We start from the raw sequence: 21507 nt of genomic DNA, 5'->3' as shown, positions 1-21507 counted from the left end.
GGTGATAATAGAGAGTTTTGCAAGAGATCTAGATTATTATTATGTCCCATCACGATGGTCAAAACATATATCTACTAGGGCTCGAACCTGGGACCTTACGCGTGTAAAGCGGACTTGATAACTACAATTCCATACATACGTGGTTATTTTGAGTTTTTGAAGAGAGCTAGCTTATTATTATGTCCCATCACGATGGTCAAAACATGTATCTACAAGGCTCGAACCTGGGACCTTCCGCGTGTTAGGCGGACGTGATAACCACTACACCTTAGATACGGGATAATGCAAAGTTTTGCAAGAGATCTAGATTATTATTATGTCCCATGACGATGGTCAAAACATGTATCTACCAGGGCTCGAACCTGGGACCTTCCGCGTGTGAGGCGGACGTGATAACCACTACACCATAGATACGTGATAGTACAAAGTTTTGCAAGAGATCTAGATTATTATTATGTCCCATCACGATGGTCAAAACATGTATCTACTAGAGCTCGAACCTGGGACCTACCGCGTGTAAAGCGGACTTGATAACCACAATTCCATAGATACGTGGTTATTTTGAGTTTTTGAAGAGAGCTAGCTTATTATTATGTCCCATCACGATGGTCTAAACATGTATCTTCCAGGGCTCGAACCTGGGACCTTCCGCGTGTTAGGCGGACGTAATAACCACTACACCATAGATACGTGATAATTGAAAGTTTTGCAAGAGATCTAGATTATTATTATGTCCCATCACGATGGTCAAAACATATATCTACTAGGGCTCGAACCTGGGACCTTACGCGTGTAAAGCGGACTTGAAAACTACAATTCCATACATACGTGGTTATTTTGAGTTTTTGAAGAGAGCTAGCTTATTATTATGTCCCATCACGATGGTCAAAACATGTATCTACAAGGCTCGAACCTGGGACCTTCCGCGTGTTAGGCGGACGTGATAACCACTACACCATAGATGCGGGATAATACAAAGTTTTGCAAGAGATCTATATTATTATTATGTCCCATCACGATGGTCAAAACATGTATCTACCAGGGCTCGAACCTGGGCCCTTCCGCGTGTTAGGCGGAAGTGATAACCACTACACCATAGATACGTGGTAATACGAAGTTTTGCAAGAGGTCTAGATTATTATTATGTCCCATCACGATGGTCAAAACATGTATCTACTAGGACTCGAACCTGGGACCTACCGCGTGTAAAGCGGACTTGAAAACTACAATTCCATACATACGTGGTTATTTTGAGTTTTTGAAGAGAGCTAGCTTATTATTATGTCCCATCACGATGGTCAAAACATGTATCTACAAGGCTCGAACCTGGGACCTTCCGCGTGTTAGGCGGACGTGATAACCACTACACCATAGATACATGATAATACAAAGTTTTGCGAGAGATCTACATTATTATTATGTCCCATCACGATGGTCAAAACATGTATCTACCAGGGCACGAACCTGGGACCTTCCGCGTGTTAGGCGGACGTGATAACCACTACACCATAGATACGTGATAATACGAAGTTTTGCAAGAGATCTAGATTATTATTATGTCCCATCACGATGGTCAAAACATGTATCTACTATGGCTCGAACCTGGGACCTTCCGCGTGTAAAGCGGACTTGATAACTACAATTCCATACATACGTGGTTATTTTGAGTTTTTGAAGAGAGCTAGCTTATTATTATGACCCATCACGATGGTCAAAACGTGCATCTACAGGGCTCGAACCTGGGACCTTCCGCGTGTTAGGCGGACGTGATAACCACTACACCATAGATGCGGGATAATACAAAGTTTTGCAAGAGATCTAGATTATTATTATGTCCCATCACGATGGTCAAAACATGTATCTACCAGGGCTCGAACCTGGGCCCTTCCGCGTGTTAGGCGGACGTGATAACCACTACACCATAGATACGTGATAATACGAAGTTTTGCAAGAGGTCTAGATTATTATTATGTCCCATCACGATGGTCAAAACATGTATCTACTAGGGCTCGAACCTGGGACTTTCCGCGTGTAAAGCGGACTTGATAACCACAATTCCATAGATACGTGGTTATTTTGAGTTTTTGAAGAGAGCTAGCTTATTATTATGTCCCATCACGATGGTCAAAACATGTTTCTACCAGGGCTCGAACCTGCCACCCTCCGCGTGTTAGGCGGACGTGATAACCACTACACCATAGATACGCGATAATACAAAGTTTTGCAAGAGATCTAGATTATTATTATGTCCCATCACGATGGTCAAAACATGTGTCTACTAGGGTTCAAACCTGGGACCTTCCGCGTGTAAAGCGGACTTGATAATCACAATTCCATAGATACGTGGTTATTTTGAGTTTTTGAAGAGAGCTAGCTTATTATTATGACCCATCACGATGGTCAAAACGTGCATCTACAGGGCTCGAACCTGGGACCTTCCGCGTGTTAGGCGGACGTGATAACCACTACACCATAGATGCGGGATAATACAAAGTTTTGCAAGAGATCTAGATTATTATTATGTCCCATCACGATGGTCAAAACATGTATCTACCAGGGCTCGAACCTGGGCCCTTCCGCGTGTTAGGCGGACGTGATAACCACAATTCCATATATACGTGGTTATTTTGAGTTTTTGAAGAGAGCTAGCTTAATATTATGTCCCATCACGATGGTCAAAACATGTTTCTACCAGGGCTCGAACCTGGCACCTTCCGCTTGTTAGGCGGACGTGATAACCACTACACCATAGATACGTGATAATTCGAAGTTTTGCAAGAGGTCTAGATTATTATTATGTCCCATCACGATGGTCAAAACATGTATCTACTAGGGCTCGAACCTGGGACCTTCCGCGTGTAAAGCGGACTTGATAACCACAATTCCATAGATACGTGGTTATTTTGAGTTTTTGAAGAGAGCTAGCTTATTATTATGTCCCATCACGATGGTCAAAACATGTATCTACAAGGCTCGAACCTGGGCCCTTCCGCGTGTTAGGCGGACGTGATAACCACAATTCCATAGATACGTGGTTATTTTTAGTTTTTGAAGAGAGCTAGCTTAATATTATGTCCCATCACGATGGTCAAAACATGTTTCTACCAGGGCTCGAACCTGGCACTTTCCGCGTGTTAGGCGGACGTGATAACCACTACACCATAGATACGTGATAATACGAAGTTTTGCAAGAGGTCTAGATTATTATTATGTCCCATCACGATGGTCAAAACATGTATCTACTAGGGCTCGAACCTGGGACCTTCCGCGTGTAAAGCGGACTTGAAAACTACAATTCCATACATACGTGGTTATTTTGAGTTTTTGAAGAGAGCTAGCTTAATATTATGTCCCATCACGATGGTCAAAACATGTTTCTACCAGGGCTCGAACCAGGCACTTTCCGCGTGTTAGGCGGACGTGATAACCACTACACCATAGATACGCGATAATACAAAGTTTTGCAAGAGATCTAGATTATTATTATGTCCCATCACGATGGTCAAAACATATATCTACTAGGGCTCGAACCTGGGACCTTACGCGTGTAAAGCGGACTTGAAAACTACAATTCCATACATACGTGGTTATTTTGAGTTTTTGAAGAGAGCTAGCTTATTATTATGTCCCATCACGATGGTCAAAACATGTATCTACTAGGGCTCGAACCTGGGACCTTACGCGTGTAAAGCGGACTTGATAACTACAATTCCATACATACGTGGTTATTTTGAGTTTTTGAAGAGAGCTAGCTTATTATTATGACCCATCACGATGGTCAAAACGTGCATCTACAGGGCTCGAACCTGGGACCTTCCGCGTGTTAGGCGGACGTGATAACCACTACACCATAGATGCGGGATAATACAAAGTTTTGCTAGAGATCTAGATTATTATTATGTCCCATCACGATGGTCAAAACATGTATCTACCAGGGCTCGAACCTGGGCCCTTCCGCGTGTTAGGCGGACGTGATAACCACTACACAATAGATACGTGATAATACGAAGTTTTGCAAGAGGTCTAGATTATTATTATGTCCCATCACGATGGTCAAAACATGTATCTACTAGGGCTCGAACCTGGGACTTTCCGCGTGTAAAGCGGACTTGATAACCACAATTCCATAGATACGTGGTTATTTTGAGTTTTTGAAGAGAGCTAGCTTATTATTATGTCCCATCACGATGGTCAAAACATGTTTCTACCAGGGCTCGAACCTGCCACCCTCCGCGTGTTAGGCGGACGTGATAACCACTACACCATAGATACGCGATAATACAAAGTTTTGCAAGAGATCTAGATTATTATTATGTCCCATCACGATGGTCAAAACATGTATCTACTAGGGCTCAAACCTGGGACCTTCCGCGTGTAAAGCGGACTTGATAACCACAATTCCATAGATACGTGGTTATTTTGAGTTTTTGAAGAGAGCTAGCTTATTATTATGACCCATCACGATGGTCAAAACGTGCATCTACAGGGCTCGAACCTGGGACCTTCCGCGTGTTAGGCGGACGTGATAACCACTACACCATAGATGCGGGATAATACAAAGTTTTGCAAGAGATCTAGATTATTATTATGTCCCATCACGATGGTCAAAACATGTATCTACCAGGGCTCGAACCTGGGCCCTTCCGCGTGTTAGGCGGACGTGATAACCACAATTCCATAGATACGTGGTTATTTTGAGTTTTTGAAGAGAGCTAGCTTAATATTATGTCCCATCACGATGGTCAAAACATGTTTCTACCAGGGCTCGAACCTGGCACCTTCCGCGTGTTAGGCGGACGTGATAACCACTACACCATAGATACGTGATAATACGAAGTTTTGCAAGAGGTCTAGATTATTATTATGTCCCATCACGATGGTCAAAACATGTATCTACTAGGGCTCGAACCTGGGACCTTCCGCGTGTAAAGCGGACTTGATAACCACAATTCCATAGATACGTGGTTATTTTGAGTTTTTGAAGAGAGCTAGCTTATTATTATGTCCCATCACGATGGTCAAAACATGTATCTACAAGGCTCGAACCTGGGCCCTTCCGCGTGTTAGGCGGACGTGATAACCACAATTCCATAGATACGTGGTTATTTTGAGTTTTTGAAGAGAGCTAGCTTAATATTATGTCCCATCACGATGGTCAAAACATGTTTCTACCAGGGCTCGAACCTGGCACCTTCCGCGTGTTAGGCGGACGTGATAACCACTACACCATAGATGCGGGATAATACAAAGTTTTGCAAGAGATCTAGATTATTATTATGTCCCATCACGATGGTCAAAACATGTATCTACCAGGGCTCGAACCTGGGCCCTTCCGCGTGTTAGGCGGACGTGATAACCACTACACCATAGATACGTGATAATACGAAGTTTTGCAAGAGGTCTAGATTATTATTATGTCCCATCACGATGGTCAAAACATGTATCTACTAGGGCTCGAACCTGGGACTTTCCGCGTGTAAAGCGGACTTGATAACCACAATTCCATAGATACGTGGTTATTTTGAGTTTTTGAAGAGAGCTAGCTTATTATTATGTCCCATCACGATGGTCAAAACATGTTTCTACCAGGGCTCGAACCTGCCACCCTCCGCGTGTTAGGCGGACGTGATAACCACTACACCATAGATACGCGATAATACAAAGTTTTGCAAGAGATCTAGATTATTATTATGTCCCATCACGATGGTCAAAACATGTATCTACTAGGGCTCAAACCTGGGACCTTCCGCGTGTAAAGCGGACTTGATAACCACAATTCCATAGATACGTGGTTATTTTGAGTTTTTGAAGAGAGCTAGCTTATTATTATGTCCCATCACGAGGGTGTAAACATGTATCTTCCAGGGCTCGAACCTGGGACCTTCCGCGTGTTAGGTGGACGTAATAACCACTACACCATAGATAGGTGATAATAGAGAGTTTTGCAAGAGATCTAGATTATTATTATGTCCCATCACGATGGTCAAAACATATATCTACTAGGGCTCGAACCTGGGACCTTACGCGTGTAAAGCGGACTTGATAACTACAATTCCATACATACGTGGTTATTTTGAGTTTTTGAAGAGAGCTAGCTTATTATTATGTCCCATCACGATGGTCAAAACATGTATCTACAAGGCTCGAACCTGGGACCTTCCGCGTGTTAGGCGGACGTGATAACCACTACACCTTAGATACGGGATAATGCAAAGTTTTGCAAGAGATCTAGATTATTATTATGTCCCATGACGATGGTCAAAACATGTATCTACCAGGGCTCGAACCTGGGACCTTCCGCGTGTGAGGCGGACGTGATAACCACTACACCATAGATACGTGATAGTACAAAGTTTTGCAAGAGATCTAGATTATTATTATGTCCCATCACGATGGTCAAAGCATGTATCTACTAGAGCTCGAACCTGGGACCTACCGCGTGTAAAGCGGACTTGATAACCACAATTCCATAGATACGTGGTTATTTTGAGTTTTTGAAGAGAGCTAGCTTATTATTATGTCCCATCACGATGGTCTAAACATGTATCTTCCAGGGCTCGAACCTGGGACCTTCCGCGTGTTAGGCGGACGTAATAACCACTACACCATGGATACGTGATAATTGAAAGTTTTGCAAGAGATCTAGATTATTATTATGTCCCATCACGATGGTCAAAACATATATCTACTAGGGCTCGAACCTGGGACCTTACGCGTGTAAAGCGGACTTGAAAACTACAATTCCATACATACGTGGTTATTTTGAGTTTTTGAAGAGAGCTAGCTTATTATTATGTCCCATCACGATGGTCAAAACATGTATCTACAAGGCTCGAACCTGGGACCTTCCGCGTGTTAGGCGGACGTGATAACCACTACACCATAGATGCGGGATAATACAAAGTTTTGCAAGAGATCTATATTATTATTATGTCCCATCACGATGGTCAAAACATGTATCTACCAGGGCTCGAACCTGGGCCCTTCCGCGTGTTAGGCGGAAGTGATAACCACTACACCATAGATACGTGGTAATACGAAGTTTTGCAAGAGGTCTAGATTATTATTATGTCCCATCACGATGGTCAAAACATGTATCTACTAGGACTCGAACCTGGAACCTTCCGCGTGTTAGGCGGACGTGATAACCACTACACCATAGATACATGATAATACAAAGTTTTGCGAGAGATCTAGATTATTATTATGTCCCATCACGATGGTCAAAACATGTATCTACCAGGGCACGAACCTGGGACCTTCCGCGTGTTAGGCGGACGTGATAACCACTACACCATAGATACGTGATAATACGAAGTTTTGCAAGAGATCTAGATTATTATTATGTCCCATCACGATGGTCAAAACATGTATCTACTATGGCTCGAACCTGGGACCTTCCGCGTGTAAAGCGGACTTGATAACAACAATTCCATAGATACGTGGTCATTTTGAGTTTTTGAAGAGAGCTAGCTTATTATTATGTCCCATCACGATGGTCAAAACATGTTTCTTCCAGGGCTCGAACCTGGCACCTTCCGCGTGTTAGGCGGAAGGTATAACCACTACACAATAGATACGTGATAATACAAAGTTTTGCAAGAGATCTAGATTATTATTATGTCCCATCACGATGGTCAAAACATTTATCTACTAGGGCTCGAACCTGGGACCTTACGCGTGTAAAGCGGACTTGATAACTACAATTCCATACATACGTGGTTATTTAGAGTTTTTGAAGAGAGCTAGCTTATTATTATGACCCATCACGATGGTCAAAACGTGCATCTACAGGGCTCGAACCTGGGACCTTCCGCGTGTTAGGCGGACGTGATAACCACTACACCATAGATGCGGGATAATACAAAGTTTTGCAAGAGATCTAGATTATTATTATGTCCCATCACGATGGTCAAAACATGTATCTACCAGGGCTCGAACCTGGGCCCTTCCGCGTGTTAGGCGGACGTGATAACCACTACACCATAGATACGTGATAATACGAAGTTTTGCAAGAGGTCTAGATTATTATTATGTCCCATCACGATGGTCAAAACATGTATCTACTAGGGCTCGAACCTGGGACTTTCCGCGTGTAAAGCGGACTTGATAACCACAATTCCATAGATACGTGGTTATTTTGAGTTTTTGAAGAGAGCTAGCTTATTATTATGTCCCATCACGATGGTCAAAACATGTTTCTACCAGGGCTCGAACCTGGCACCCTCCGCGTGTTAGGCGGACGTGATAACCACTACACCATAGATACGCGATAATACAAAGTTTTGCAAGAGATCTAGATTATTATTATGTCCCATCACGATGGTCAAAACATGTATCTACTAGGGCTCACACCTGGGACCTTCCGCGTGTAAAGCGGACTTGATAACCACAATTCCATAGATACGTGGTTATTTTGAGTTTTTGAAGAGAGCTAGCTTATTATTATGTCCCATCACGAGGGTGTAAACATGTATCTTCCAGGGCTCGAACCTGGGACCTTCCGCGTGTTAGGTGGACGTAATAACCACTACACCATAGATACGTGATAATAGAGAGTTTTGCAAGAGATCTAGATTATTATTATGTCCCATCACGATGGTCAAAACATATATCTACTAGGGCTCGAACCTGGGACCTTACGCGTGTAAAGCGGACTTGATAACTACAATTCCATACATACGTGGTTATTTTGAGTTTTTGAAGAGAGCTAGCTTATTATTATGTCCCATCACGATGGTCAAAACATGTATCTACAAGGCTCGAACCTGGGACCTTCCGCGTGTTAGGCGGACGTGATAACCACTACACCATAGATACGTGATAATTGAACGTTTTGCAAGAGATCTAGATTATTATTATGTCCCATGACGATGGTCAAAACATGTATCTACCAGGGCTCGAACCTGGGACCTTCCGCGTGTGAGGCGGACGTGATAACCACTACACCATAGATACGTGATAGTACAAAGTTTTGCAAGAGATCTAGATTATTATTATGTCCCATCACGATGGTCAAAACATGTATCTACTAGAGCTCGAACCTGGGACCTACCGCGTGTAAAGCGGACTTGATAACCACAATTCCATAGATACGTGGTTATTTTGAGTTTTTGAAGAGAGCTAGCTTATTATTATGTCCCATCACGATGGTCTAAACATGTATCTTCCAGGGCTCGAACCTGGGACCTTCCGCGTGTTAGGCGGACGTAATAACCACTACACCATAGATACGTGATAATTGAAAGTTTTGCAAGAGATCTAGATTATTATTATGTCTCATCACGATGGTCAAAACATGTATCTACTAGGGCTCGAACCTGGGACCTTACGCGTTTAAAGCGGACTTGATAACAACAACTCCATAGATACGTAGTCATTTTGAGTTTTTGAAGAGAGCTAGCTTATTATTATGTCCCATCACGATGGTCAAAACATGTTTCTACCAGGGCTCGAACCTGGGACCTTCCGCGTGTTAGGCGGACGTGATAACCACTACACCATAGATACGTGATAATACAAAGTTTTGCTAGAGATCTAGATTATTATTATGTCCCATCACGATGGTCAAAACATGTATCTACTAGGGCTCGAACCTGGGACCTTACGCGTGTTAAGCGGACTTGATAACTACAATTCCATACATACGCGGTTATTTTGAGTTTTTGAAGAGAGCTAGCTTATTATTATGTCCCATCACGATGGTCAAAACATGTATCTACCAGGGCTCGAGATGGGACCTTGCGCGTGTTAGGCGGACGTGATAACCACTACACCATAGATACGTGATAATACAAAGTTTTGCAAGAGATCTATATTATTATTATGTCCAATCACGATGGTCAAAACATGTATCTACAAGGGCTCGAACCTGGGACCTTCCGCGTGTTAGGCGGACGTGATAACCACAACACCATAGATACGTGATAATACAAAGTTTTGCAAGAGATCTATATTATTATTATGTCCCATCACGATGGTCAAAACATGTATCTACCAGGGCTCGAACCTGGGACCTACCGCGTGTTAGGCGGACGTGATAACCACTACACCATAGATACGTGATAATTGAAAGTTTTGCAAGAGATCTAGATTATTATTATGTCTCATCACGATGGTCAAAACATGTATCTACCAGGGCTCGAACCTGGCACCTTCCGCGTGTTAGGCGGACGTGATAACCACTACACCATAGATACGCGATAATACAAAGTTTTGCAAGAGATCTAGATTATTATTATGTCCCATCACGATGGTCAAAACATGTATCTACTAGGGCTCAAACCTGGGACCTTCCGCGTGAAAAGCGGACTTGATAACCACAATTCCATAGATACGTGGTTATTTTGAGTTTTTGAAGAGAGCTAGCTTATTATTATGTCCCATCACGAGGGTCTAAACATGTATCTTCCAGGGCTCGAACCTGGGACCTTCCGCGTGTTAGGCGGACGAAATAACCACTACACCATAGATACGTGATAATAGAGAGTTTTGCAAGAGATCTAGATTATTATTATGTCCCATCACGATGGTCAAAACATATATCTACTAGTGCTCGAACCTGGGACCTTACGCGTGTAAAGCGGACTTGAAAACTACAATTCCATACATACGTGGTTATTTTGAGTTTTTGAAGAGAGCTAGCCTATTATTATGTCCCATCACGATGGTCAAAACATGTATCTTCAAGGCTCGAACCTGGGACCTTCCGCGTGTTAGGCGGACGTGATAACCACTACACCATAGATGCGGGATAATACAAAGTTTTGCAAGAGATCTATATTATTATTATGTCCCATCACGATGGTCAAAACATGTATCTACCAGGGCTCGTGCCTGGGCCCTTCCGCGTGTTAGGCGGAAGTGATAACCACTACACCATAGATACGTGGTAATACGAAGTTTTGCAAGAGGTCTAGATTATTATTATGTCCCATCACGATGGTCAAAACATGTATCTACCAGGGCTCGAACCTGGGACCTTCCGCGTGTTAGGCGGACGTGATAACCACTACACCATAGATACGTGATAATTGAAAGTTTTGCAAGAGATCTAGATTATTATTATGTCTCATCACGATGGTCAAAACATGTATCTACCAGGGCTCGAACCTGGCACCTTCCGCGTGTTAGGCGGACGTGATAACCACTACACCATAGATACGCGATAATACAAAGTTTTGCAAGAGATCTAGATTATTATTATGTCCCATCACGATGGTCAAAACATGTATCTACTAGGGCTCAAACCTGGGACCTTCCGCGTGAAAAGCGGACTTGATAACCACAATTCCATAGATACGTGGTTATTTTGAGTTTTTGAAGAGAGCTAGCTTATTATTATGTCCCATCACGAGGGTCTAAACATGTATCTTCCAGGGCTCGAACCTGGGACCTTCCGCGTGTTAGGCGGACGAAATAACCACTACACCATAGATACGTGATAATAGAGAGTTTTGCAAGAGATCTAGATTATTATTATGTCCCATCACGATGGTCAAAACATATATCTACTAGGGCTCGAACCTGGGACCTTACGCGTGTAAAGCGGACTTGAAAACTACAATTCCATACATACGTGGTTATTTTGAGTTTTTGAAGAGAGCTAGCCTATTATTATGTCCCATCACGATGGTCAAAACATGTATCTACAAGGCTCGAACCTGGGACCTTCCGCGTGTTAGGCGGACGTGATAACCACTACACCATAGATGCGGGATAATACAAAGTTTTGCAAGAGATCTATATTATTATTATGTCCCATCACGATGGTCAAAACATGTATCTACCAGGGCTCGTGCCTGGGCCCTTCCGCGTGTTAGGCGGAAGTGATAACCACTACACCATAGATACGTGGTAATACGAAGTTTTGCAAGAGGTCTAGATTATTATTATGTCCCATCACGATGGTCAAAACATGTATCTACTAGGGCTCGAACCTGGAACCTTCCGCGTGTTAGGCGGACGTGATAACCACTACACCATAGATACATGATAATACAAAGTTTTGCGAGAGATCTAGATTATTATTATGTCCCATCACGATGGTCAAAACATGTATCTACCAGGGCACGAACCTGGGACCTTCCGCGTGTTAGGCGGACGTGATAACCACTACACCATAGATACGTGATAATACGAAGTTTTGCAAGAGATCTAGATTATTATTATGTCCCATCACGATGGTCAAAACATGTATCTACTATGGCTCGAACCTGGGACCTTCCGCGTGTAAAGCGGACTTGATAACAACAATTCCATAGATACGTGGTCATTTTGAGTTTTTGAAGAGAGCTAGCTTATTATTATGTCCCATCACGATGGTCAAAACATGTTTCTTCCAGGGCTCGAACCTGGCACCTTCCGCGTGTTAGGCGGAAGTGATAACCACTACACAATAGATACGTGATAATACAAAGTTTTGCAAGAGATCTAGATTATTATTATGTCCCATCACGATGGTCAAAACATGTATCTACTAGGGCTCGAACCTGGGACCTTACGCGTGTAAAGCGGACTTGATAACTACAATTCCATACATACGTGGTTATTTTGAGTTTTTGAAGAGAGCTAGCTTATTATTATGACCCATCACGATGGTCAAAACGTGCATCTACAGGGCTCGAACCTGGGACCTTCCGCTTGTTAGGCGGACGTGATAACCACTTGTTAGGCTTATCTGTGAATCCTCTTATGACAATGTTCAATAACGACGCCGTTCTTAGAAACATAATGTTTTATTTAAATTAGTAGAACATGGTTTATAAATATAAATAGTTAAATATTAGTTTATACTAGGGAGAAATTACTGACTATCTCATCTCGACTCTGGTTGTCAACAGAACTGCCTCACTAATATTATTTCGATAAGAAAACATGAATAACCCTAAGGTCGTCTGCTAGAGCAGTTCGGTTCAGTTCCGTCAAATTAGTTAAATTATTTACTGTATAGTCAACAAACTCCCCCTATTTAACATAATTTGTTATCACATAATTATAGGAACGAAATCAATCATGATAGTGGCTAATGTAACTTTAACATCCCGCGACAATTTTCAAAATTTGATTTAGCTAGGGGCTTCGTAAAAACATCCGCAACATTTAACTTAGTAGAAACATATTTCAATTCAAATAATTGTTCTTCAAGTTTTTCGCGTAAGAAATGATATCTAATGTCAATATGCTTCGTGCGGTGGTTTTCAACCGGGTTCTTTGCATAGAAGATAGCTGACTGGTTATCGCAAAACACAAGCGGGATGGGAAAGTCAATTTTACATTGCCCGGCTATACTGTCGGTAATCGTTTTTAACCACATAAGTTCCTTGGTTGCCTCGGCCAGAGCAACGTACTCGGCTTCCATCGTGGATTGAGCAACGGACTTCTGCCGGAATGAACGCCATGAAAATGGACAGGATCCCCAAAAACAAACGTAACCGCATGTGGATCTTCTGGTGTCCCAATTGCTTCCCCAATCCGAATCCGAATACATAATTAAACGGGATAGGTCTTCCTTGACGTAATGAAGACTATAGTCTTTAGTTGAATCAACATACTGGGCCAATTTGTATAGGTGTATCCAATGGTTTATTCCTGGGTTGGAGTTGAATTGTGACAGAGTGATCACCGCATGCAATATATCCGGTCTGGTCCGAAGGGCCAAAAACAACAGCGATCCTATCAATGCTTGGTATGGGTATTTCTTCATGTCTTGTTGATCTTTAGGGTCTGTTGGACTATCACTTCTGCCTAACTTGAAACCCGGGTTCAATGGTAGCGAAACTGGTTCTTCTCTGGTGATTTGAAATGTGTCCATAATCTTCTTTATATACCCGCGCTGGTGAAGCTGTATTCCTCCTTGTTGATCTGCGATAAACTCTACTCCCAGGAATTTTGATATTGGTCCGAGATTTTTTATCTTATAGACCCTGGATAGCGTGTGATAAACTTCTTCCAAAATGGTATCATCCTTGGTTATAACTGCAAGGTCATGAATGAAATAGATTTTTAATGTCTATATAAAAAACTATACAAGTAGTTCACGAGAATATAGACAGACATCAAAAGATAGCAATACAATATAATTACAGAAAATAATAATAATAATAATTTTTATTTCTCAGTAAAAAAAAATACATTTTACTGATGGCAACTAGGTAAAGGACAAGTCCCATTTTTTCACTAGTTACCAGTACACACACAAAAAAAAAGAATAATAATTTAATTTAACATAAAAAAAAAATGCATTAGACCTGATATGGCTGCGCTTTAAGGTGCATACTGAGGTCGTTTTTAAAAGTATACACCGACGTACAACATCTTATTTCAGCAGGAAGTACATTCCATTGTCTTATAGTGCGACTAAAAAATGAATATAAAAACGCGTCACATCTACATTTGGGGATATAAAAGGTTAAAATTTCATGCCGTTCATTGATTTTAACATAGTCTAATAAAGGTAGATAATAAAAACCATTAATGATTCTAAATAAAAATGTGAGACAGGCTTTTTGTTGTAAAAGATACATAGGTAAAATGTTCAAATGTTTAAGACGCGTACAATAATCCATTCTGTTATTTAAACTATTAACAGGCAAGTTTATACAAGGCTGTCCAACAAAAAATGAAGTAAAATGCCGCAATACTCTCTCCACCGAATTTTTATCTTTCATCAAATAGGGTGACCATACCTCGACCCCGTATTGTAGTAAAGGTATAACAAGAGCGTTAAATGAAATCAAACTAGCCTTGGAACGGCCGAAAATTCTGCGTATCATACCCGAAATACGACGGGCTTTCGCAGTTATGTAACAAACATGATTCGCCCATTTAAGGTCACTCGTAAAAATAATACCTAGTAATTTACAATTAAAAACACGAGGCAAGACAGTGTCACTTATCCTATAGTCAAAATTAATTACTTGTCTCCTTCTAGTGAAAATAATATAATAATAATATAATAATAAACCAAAACAAACGCTTTCATTGGGATATAATAAATGCAGTTGGTTCCTGGGAGTTTCAGAAATCCGAGATCCTTGAAAGTATTATCCAGTTCTTTATACCATACTCTTCCACTCTGAGGTAGACCGTATAATGCCTTATAGAGCCGTAAACAATGTGAGGAAGAATTTTCCATTTCAAATCCTGGTATTTGTGCCATATAGACCTCCTCCGGCAAATGACCATACAAGTACGCGTTTTTTACATCAAGGTGACTGTGTACCCAACCAAGGGTGACGACGAATAGAGCAATGAACAGTCTGATAATTGTGAAGTTTACGACCGGCGCAAATGCTTCTTCATAATCAATTCCCGGTTTCTGGTTAAACCCCTGCGCCACCAAACGAGCTCTATAGCGAATGATTTTCCCTTGTAGGTCAGTTTTAGTGTCATATATCCAGCGACACCCTATTATCTTCTTATCCTGTGGCTTGGGAACGTTTTTCATGACCTTTCTCTCCTTTAGCGTTGCAACCTCAGCTTCCATTGCTGATTGCCAATAGCTTCGCTCAGGTGATGTCAAAGCTTCTTCATATGTTTTCGGGATGATAACGTCGGTGCAATGTGTCTCTACTGCTTCATGGAATGCTTCTTCTCCCTCCTGGACCTGCAGCTCTTCGTCTTCGTTTTGCACTTCGTCTTGCTCTTGATCACAGGCCATTTCCATTGCTTGACGTACCTCTTTCTTGCAGAAATTAAACAATGTCAGGTCATATTTTAAATTGTTCGCCTTCAAATAGTCTTTAACTTCAAACTTTGATCTTAAGCCCTTATTCTGATTCGGTGGGACATAGGATATATTAAAGTCGTCCTTCGATCTTCCTAATTTTCTGAATTGAATCATTTGCCTCCAGCCTGGCGGTAATTTTCTAGATATAGCATTTTCTCCCGGCGTTCCTTCTCCCTTTGCTGGAGGACGCTCCACTTCAATCCCTTGGGTAATTGTTGGTTTAGGATCTTCAGGCTCGGGATCTGCTTCTGATGCGATTGCAACCTTGTCATAGAACGTATGTACGTCGGGTTTAGTATCTTGTTTAGGTCCATAGCCAAATTGATCCTCAACGAACGTAACGTGCTTCGTTTCTTGTATGATTCTTTGCTCAGGGTACCATATACGGTAGCCTTTGGTTCTGAGTGCATATCCTACTAGGACTCCTTTTCTTGCCCGATTTTGGAATTTATGTTTACGGCGTTGCTTCGGAATGTGCACATAGGCGAGACAGCCTATTTTCTTTAAGTGACGACTGCTTGGTTTCATCCCAGTCCAGCGTTCCAGGGGTACTTTATTGCCGAGCTTACTGTGCCTCATCCTATTCTTCAAGTATGCGGCTGTGTTAACTAATTCTGCCCACAGATTAGTCGGTAGGTTGGCTTCTTCCATCATAGTTCTTGCAGTATCTACTAAGGTTCGGTTAACCCTTTCCGCGAGTCCATTCATTTGGGGTGAATACGTGTTGCTTGTCTCATGCTTGATGCCGGCGTTGGTGCAGACATTCTCAAATGCTTGATTGCAATATTCAGTACCATTATCCGTACGAATGGTCTTAATTCTTTCTCCCGTTTCATTCTCCACTCTTGCTTTATAAATTTCAAAACAATGGGGAACAGCATCTTTCTTGGCAATAGTGAATATTGATATATGTCTGCTGAAGTCGTCAATGAACGTCACATAATATTTCGACCCACCGAGGGATGCTACCGGCGCAGGTCCCCAAACATCGGAATGGATTAGTTGTAATACCTTCGTGCTGTAAATGTCTTGTATAGGCTTACCGCCTTGAGCCGTACTTTTGCTAAGCTTGCATGAATCACATGGTTCCATCTCTCCCTTTAAGTGCTCAAGGCCAAACAGCATCTCATGTCTCGACATGTACTTGAGGTCATTCATGTTGACGTGTCCGAGGCGCTGGTGCCACAACGTTAATGATTCCTTATTCTCGCTTGCTTCATAAACTTCGGCGCTTGGCTCTTCTCTAAGACATATAGTTTCAAAGGTATAAAAATTGTTGTTCAATTTTGCTTCAAAGATGATATTGCCATCTGGGTGATAAACTAGGCAGGTTCCTTTTCCAAAAACTAACGTAAATCGACGCTCATCCAATAATCGTGCTGAGAGGAGGTTCCTTCCCATATTAGGGGTATAAAGAACGTTCGTGAGAGTAAACTCGTATTTGTACTTCTGATTTGCAATTTTCATCGGTATATTTCCAACACCTAGTGCTTGTGATTTCCCTTCTCCGAGCAGTATTTCACTGTCTAGCTGCTTATATGTCTGAAACCATTCCCTCTGATTACATAAGTGATGAGTGGAGGCGGTATCAATAACCCATTCATTTCCTATTGTTGCAGTATAACACGCCGATGCCAATAATGCTTCTGCTCTATGACGACTTGGTTGTCTCTTCTTCGGACCCCTGCAGTTTATGCTTCTATGTCCTTGTCGGCCGCAACTATAGCAAGCACCGTGGAAGCCGCCTCGGCCTCGTCCGCGTCCACGTTCCTCGTGCCTTGGTGTATACACCTGAGGTTTCTCTTGTTGCTTTTTCTGTTGTGAACTTGATACTCCCGAAGAGTAAGCAGCCGACTCGATACGGTGTTCTGCACCTGCAACACGTTGCGCTTGTCTTCCGTATTCTATTAATAATTCCTCTTGTACGACATCAGGTACAAATTTACTATCATCATATCGATAAATCTCCGATACTACGGATTGATACGAGTCCGGTAACGTGCCAATCATCTTCGTTGCATATTCCGCATCTCCCACTTTATATCCTGCTTCCGCCAGTTGTAAATGAACGTTGCTCAAACGAGCAAGAAAGTCGGGTAATGGTTCTCCATCCATGTACCTTATAGCAAAAAATTCAGTCAGTAAGTTGCCTACTCTTGCTCTGGAAGTAGGTTCATATCGCTTCTGTAATGCATCCCATAATTCGTGTGATACTCTCAGGCTCGGATACAAACTTCGTGTGTCTGGGGAAATGGCTAAGGCTATTGTTCCAAAGGCCCTTGACTCTCTAGTTTTAAAACTAAGTATCTTCTCTGGACTTGCTGGCGGCTCGGGGGCTTTTTCCAATTTGGTTACTATCTCCCAGAGTCCTCGTTCCTGTAGTAATAACTCTATTTCATATTTCCATGTTCTATAATTAGATGAATTTAACTTTACCACTTGGTGTACTGAATTGTGCTCATCCGCCATCTTGATTAGGCTTAGCGTCGTAATCACAGGTCAACCACGCTCTGCTACCACGTGTTAGGCTTATCTGTGAATCCTCTTATGACAATGTTCAATAACGACGCCGTTCTTAGAAACATAATGTTTTATTTAAATTAGTAGAACATGGTTTATAAATATAAATAGTTAAATATTAGTTTATACTAGGGAGAAATTACTGACTATCTCATCTCGACTCTGGTTGTCAACAGAACTGCCTCACTAATATTATTTCGTTAAGAAAACATGAATAACCCTAAGGTCGTCTGCTAGAGCAGTTCGGTTCAGTTCCGTCAAATTAGTTAAATTATTTACTGTATAGTCAACACCACTACACCATAGATGCGGGATAATACAAAGTTTTGCAAGAGATCTAGATTATTATTATGTCCCATCACGATGGTCAAAACATGTATCTACCAGGGCTCGAACCTGGGCCCTTCCGCGTGTTAGGCTGACGTGATAACCACTACACCATAGATACGTGATAATACGAAGTTTTGCAAGAGGTCTAGATTATTATTATGTCCCATCACGATGGTCAAAACATGTATCTACTAGGGCTCGAACCTGGGACTTTCCGCGTGTAAAGCGGACTTGATAACCACAAATCCATAGATACGTGGCTATTTTGAGTTTTTGAAGAGAGCTAGCTTATTATTATGTCCCATCACGATGGTCAAAACATGTATCTACCAGGGCTCGAACCTGGGACCTTCCGCGTGTGAGGCGGACGTGATAACCACTACACCATAGATACGTGATAGTACAAAGTTTTGCAAGAGATCTAGATTATTATTATGTCCCATCACGATGGTCAAAACATGTATCTACTAGAGCTCGAACCTGGGACCTACCGCGTGTAAAGCGGACTTGATAACCACAATTCCATAGATACGTGGTTATTTTGAGTTTTTGAAGAGAGCTAGCTTATTATTATGTCCCATCACGATGGTCTAAACATGTATCTTCCAGGGCTCGAACCTGGGACCTTCCGCGTGTTAGGCGGACGTAATAACCACTACACCATAGTTACGTGATAATTGAAAGTTTTGCAAGAGATCTAGATTATTATTATGTCTCATCACGATGGTCAAAACATGTATCTACTAGGGCTCGAACCTGGGACCTTACGCGTGTAAAGCGGACTTGATAACAACAACTCCATAGATACGTAGTCATTTTGAGTTTTTGAAGAGAGCTAGCTTATTATTATGTCCCATCACGATGGTCAAAACATGTTTCTATCAGGGCTCGAACCTGGGACCTTCCGCGTGTTAGGCGGACGTGATAACCACTACACCATAGATACGTGATAATACAAAGTTTTGCTAGAGATCTAGATTATTATTATGTCCCATCACGATGGTCAAAACATGTATCTACTAGGGCTCGAACCTGGGACCTTACGCGTGTTAAGCGGACTTGATAACTACAATTCCATACATACGCGGTTATTTTGAGTTTTTGAAGAGAGCTAGCTTATTATTATGTCCCATCACGATGGTCAAAACATGTATCTACCAGGGCTCGAGATGGGACCTTGCGCGTGTTAGGCGGACGTGATAACCACTACACCATAGATACGTGATAATACAAAGTTTTGCAAGAGATCTATATTATTATTATGTCCCATCACGATGGTCAAAACATGTATCTACCAGGGCTCGAACCTGGGACCTTCCGCGTGTTAGGCGGACGTGATAACCACTACACCATAGATACGTGATAATACAAAGTTTTGCAAGAGATCTAGATTATTATTATGTCCAATCACGATGGTCAAAACATGTATCTACAAGGGCTCGAACCTGGGACCTTCCGCGTGTTAGGCGGACGTGATAACCACAACACCATAGATACGTGATAATACAAAGTTTTGCAAGAGATCTATATTATTATTATGTCCCATCACGATGGTCAAAACATGTATCTACCAGGGCTCGAACCTGGGACCTTCCGCGTGTTAGGCGGACGTGATAACCACTACACCATAGATACGTGATAATTGAAAGTTTTGCAAGAGATCTAGATTATTATTATGTCTCATCACGATGGTCAAAACATGTATCTACTAGGGCTCGAACCTGGGACCTTACGCGTGTAAAGCGGACTTGATAACAACAACTCCTTAGATACGTGATAATACAAAGTTTTGCGAGAGATCTAGATTATTATTATGTCCCATCACGATGGTCAAAACATATATCTACCAGGGCTCGAACCTGGGACCTTCCGCGTGTTAGGCGGACGTGATAACCACTACACCATAGATACGTGATAATACAAAGTTTTGCGAGAGATCTAGATTATTATTATGTCCCATCACGATGGTCAAAACATATATCTACCAGGGCTCGAACCTGGGCCCTTCCGCGTGTTAGGCGGACGTGATAACCACTACACCATAGATACGTGGTAATACGAAGTTTTGCAAGAGGTCTAGATTATTATTATGTCCCATCAAGATGGTCAAAACATGTATCTACTAGGGCTCGAACCTGGGACCTTCCGCGTGTTAGGCGGACGTGATAACCACTACACCATAGATACGTGATAATACAAAGTTTTGCGAGAGATCTAGATTATTATTATGTCCCATCACGATGGTCAAAACATGTACCTACCAGGGCACGAACCTGGGACCTTCCGCGTGTTAGGCGGACGTGATAACCACTACAACATAGATACGTGATAATACGAAGTTTTGCAAGAGATCTAGATTATTATTATGTCCCATCACGATGGTCAAAACATGTATCTACTATGGCTCGAACCTGGAACCTTCCGCGTGTAAAGCGGACTTGATAACAATTCCATAGATACGTGGTCATTTTGAGTTTTTGAAGAGAGCTAGCTTATTATTATGTCCCATCACGATGGTCAAAACATGTTTCAACCAGGGCTCGAACCTGGGACCTTCCGCGTGTTAGGCGGACGTGATAACCACTACACCATAGATACGTGATAATACAAAGTTTTGCAAGAGATCTAGATTATTATTATGTCCCATCACGATGGTCAAAATATGTATCTACTAGGGCTCGAACCTGGGACCTTACGCGTGTAAAGCGGACTTGATAACTACAATTCCATACATACGTGGTTATTTTGAGTTTTTGAAGAGAGCTAGCTTATTATTATGTCCCATCACGATGGTCAAAACATGCATCTACAGGGCTCGAACCTGGGACCTTCCGCGTGTTAGGCGGACGTGATAACCCCTACACCCTAGATACGGGATAATACAAAGTTTTGCAAGAGATCTAGATTATTATTATGTCCCATCACGA

General features: G+C 42.0%; 27 non-coding genes across 27 annotated transcripts; all 27 read right to left on the bottom strand.

Moving 5' to 3' along the window:
* Positions 1-341: 341 nt before the first annotated feature.
* TRNAV-CAC (transfer RNA valine (anticodon CAC)) lies at positions 342-414 on the bottom strand. Its single transcript has one exon. It is a non-coding gene; the product is annotated as a tRNA-Val (tRNA).
* Positions 415-1030: 616 nt separating this feature from the next.
* Positions 1031-1103, bottom strand: TRNAV-AAC (transfer RNA valine (anticodon AAC)). Its single transcript has one exon. It is a non-coding gene; the product is annotated as a tRNA-Val (tRNA).
* A 340-nt stretch (positions 1104-1443) lies between these two features.
* Positions 1444-1516, bottom strand: TRNAV-AAC (transfer RNA valine (anticodon AAC)). The gene has a single exon. It is a non-coding gene; the product is annotated as a tRNA-Val (tRNA).
* Positions 1517-1856: 340 nt separating this feature from the next.
* TRNAV-AAC (transfer RNA valine (anticodon AAC)) lies at positions 1857-1929 on the bottom strand. The gene has a single exon. It is a non-coding gene; the product is annotated as a tRNA-Val (tRNA).
* Positions 1930-3923: 1994 nt separating this feature from the next.
* TRNAV-AAC (transfer RNA valine (anticodon AAC)) lies at positions 3924-3996 on the bottom strand. Its single transcript has one exon. It is a non-coding gene; the product is annotated as a tRNA-Val (tRNA).
* A 1305-nt stretch (positions 3997-5301) lies between these two features.
* Positions 5302-5374, bottom strand: TRNAV-AAC (transfer RNA valine (anticodon AAC)). Its single transcript has one exon. It is a non-coding gene; the product is annotated as a tRNA-Val (tRNA).
* An 892-nt stretch (positions 5375-6266) lies between these two features.
* TRNAV-CAC (transfer RNA valine (anticodon CAC)) lies at positions 6267-6339 on the bottom strand. The gene has a single exon. It is a non-coding gene; the product is annotated as a tRNA-Val (tRNA).
* A 616-nt stretch (positions 6340-6955) lies between these two features.
* Positions 6956-7028, bottom strand: TRNAV-AAC (transfer RNA valine (anticodon AAC)). Its single transcript has one exon. It is a non-coding gene; the product is annotated as a tRNA-Val (tRNA).
* Positions 7029-7093: 65 nt separating this feature from the next.
* TRNAV-AAC (transfer RNA valine (anticodon AAC)) lies at positions 7094-7166 on the bottom strand. Its single transcript has one exon. It is a non-coding gene; the product is annotated as a tRNA-Val (tRNA).
* A 65-nt stretch (positions 7167-7231) lies between these two features.
* Positions 7232-7304, bottom strand: TRNAV-AAC (transfer RNA valine (anticodon AAC)). Its single transcript has one exon. It is a non-coding gene; the product is annotated as a tRNA-Val (tRNA).
* A 616-nt stretch (positions 7305-7920) lies between these two features.
* TRNAV-AAC (transfer RNA valine (anticodon AAC)) lies at positions 7921-7993 on the bottom strand. Its single transcript has one exon. It is a non-coding gene; the product is annotated as a tRNA-Val (tRNA).
* An 892-nt stretch (positions 7994-8885) lies between these two features.
* Positions 8886-8958, bottom strand: TRNAV-CAC (transfer RNA valine (anticodon CAC)). Its single transcript has one exon. It is a non-coding gene; the product is annotated as a tRNA-Val (tRNA).
* Positions 8959-9437: 479 nt separating this feature from the next.
* Positions 9438-9510, bottom strand: TRNAV-AAC (transfer RNA valine (anticodon AAC)). Its single transcript has one exon. It is a non-coding gene; the product is annotated as a tRNA-Val (tRNA).
* A 478-nt stretch (positions 9511-9988) lies between these two features.
* Positions 9989-10061, bottom strand: TRNAV-AAC (transfer RNA valine (anticodon AAC)). The gene has a single exon. It is a non-coding gene; the product is annotated as a tRNA-Val (tRNA).
* A 65-nt stretch (positions 10062-10126) lies between these two features.
* Positions 10127-10199, bottom strand: TRNAV-AAC (transfer RNA valine (anticodon AAC)). Its single transcript has one exon. It is a non-coding gene; the product is annotated as a tRNA-Val (tRNA).
* Positions 10200-10953: 754 nt separating this feature from the next.
* TRNAV-AAC (transfer RNA valine (anticodon AAC)) lies at positions 10954-11026 on the bottom strand. Its single transcript has one exon. It is a non-coding gene; the product is annotated as a tRNA-Val (tRNA).
* Positions 11027-11091: 65 nt separating this feature from the next.
* TRNAV-AAC (transfer RNA valine (anticodon AAC)) lies at positions 11092-11164 on the bottom strand. Its single transcript has one exon. It is a non-coding gene; the product is annotated as a tRNA-Val (tRNA).
* Positions 11165-11918: 754 nt separating this feature from the next.
* Positions 11919-11991, bottom strand: TRNAV-AAC (transfer RNA valine (anticodon AAC)). Its single transcript has one exon. It is a non-coding gene; the product is annotated as a tRNA-Val (tRNA).
* A 65-nt stretch (positions 11992-12056) lies between these two features.
* TRNAV-AAC (transfer RNA valine (anticodon AAC)) lies at positions 12057-12129 on the bottom strand. Its single transcript has one exon. It is a non-coding gene; the product is annotated as a tRNA-Val (tRNA).
* Positions 12130-18625: 6496 nt separating this feature from the next.
* TRNAV-AAC (transfer RNA valine (anticodon AAC)) lies at positions 18626-18698 on the bottom strand. Its single transcript has one exon. It is a non-coding gene; the product is annotated as a tRNA-Val (tRNA).
* Positions 18699-18901: 203 nt separating this feature from the next.
* On the bottom strand, positions 18902-18974 carry TRNAV-CAC (transfer RNA valine (anticodon CAC)). The gene has a single exon. It is a non-coding gene; the product is annotated as a tRNA-Val (tRNA).
* Positions 18975-19866: 892 nt separating this feature from the next.
* TRNAV-AAC (transfer RNA valine (anticodon AAC)) lies at positions 19867-19939 on the bottom strand. The gene has a single exon. It is a non-coding gene; the product is annotated as a tRNA-Val (tRNA).
* Positions 19940-20142: 203 nt separating this feature from the next.
* On the bottom strand, positions 20143-20215 carry TRNAV-AAC (transfer RNA valine (anticodon AAC)). Its single transcript has one exon. It is a non-coding gene; the product is annotated as a tRNA-Val (tRNA).
* Positions 20216-20418: 203 nt separating this feature from the next.
* TRNAV-AAC (transfer RNA valine (anticodon AAC)) lies at positions 20419-20491 on the bottom strand. Its single transcript has one exon. It is a non-coding gene; the product is annotated as a tRNA-Val (tRNA).
* Positions 20492-20556: 65 nt separating this feature from the next.
* Positions 20557-20629, bottom strand: TRNAV-AAC (transfer RNA valine (anticodon AAC)). Its single transcript has one exon. It is a non-coding gene; the product is annotated as a tRNA-Val (tRNA).
* A 65-nt stretch (positions 20630-20694) lies between these two features.
* TRNAV-AAC (transfer RNA valine (anticodon AAC)) lies at positions 20695-20767 on the bottom strand. The gene has a single exon. It is a non-coding gene; the product is annotated as a tRNA-Val (tRNA).
* Positions 20768-21105: 338 nt separating this feature from the next.
* TRNAV-AAC (transfer RNA valine (anticodon AAC)) lies at positions 21106-21178 on the bottom strand. The gene has a single exon. It is a non-coding gene; the product is annotated as a tRNA-Val (tRNA).
* Positions 21179-21507: the final 329 nt, after the last annotated feature.

The sequence above is a fragment of the Phalangium opilio genome, unplaced genomic scaffold (genome assembly GCF_054372755.1).
Source record: "Phalangium opilio isolate 3A_F unplaced genomic scaffold, DU_Popi_V2 ptg000103l_1, whole genome shotgun sequence".
Lineage (NCBI taxonomy): Eukaryota > Metazoa > Arthropoda > Arachnida > Opiliones > Phalangiidae > Phalangium > Phalangium opilio.
The sequence above is the reverse complement of the archived record's forward strand: the minus strand, read 5'-3'. Positions and strand labels throughout refer to the sequence as shown.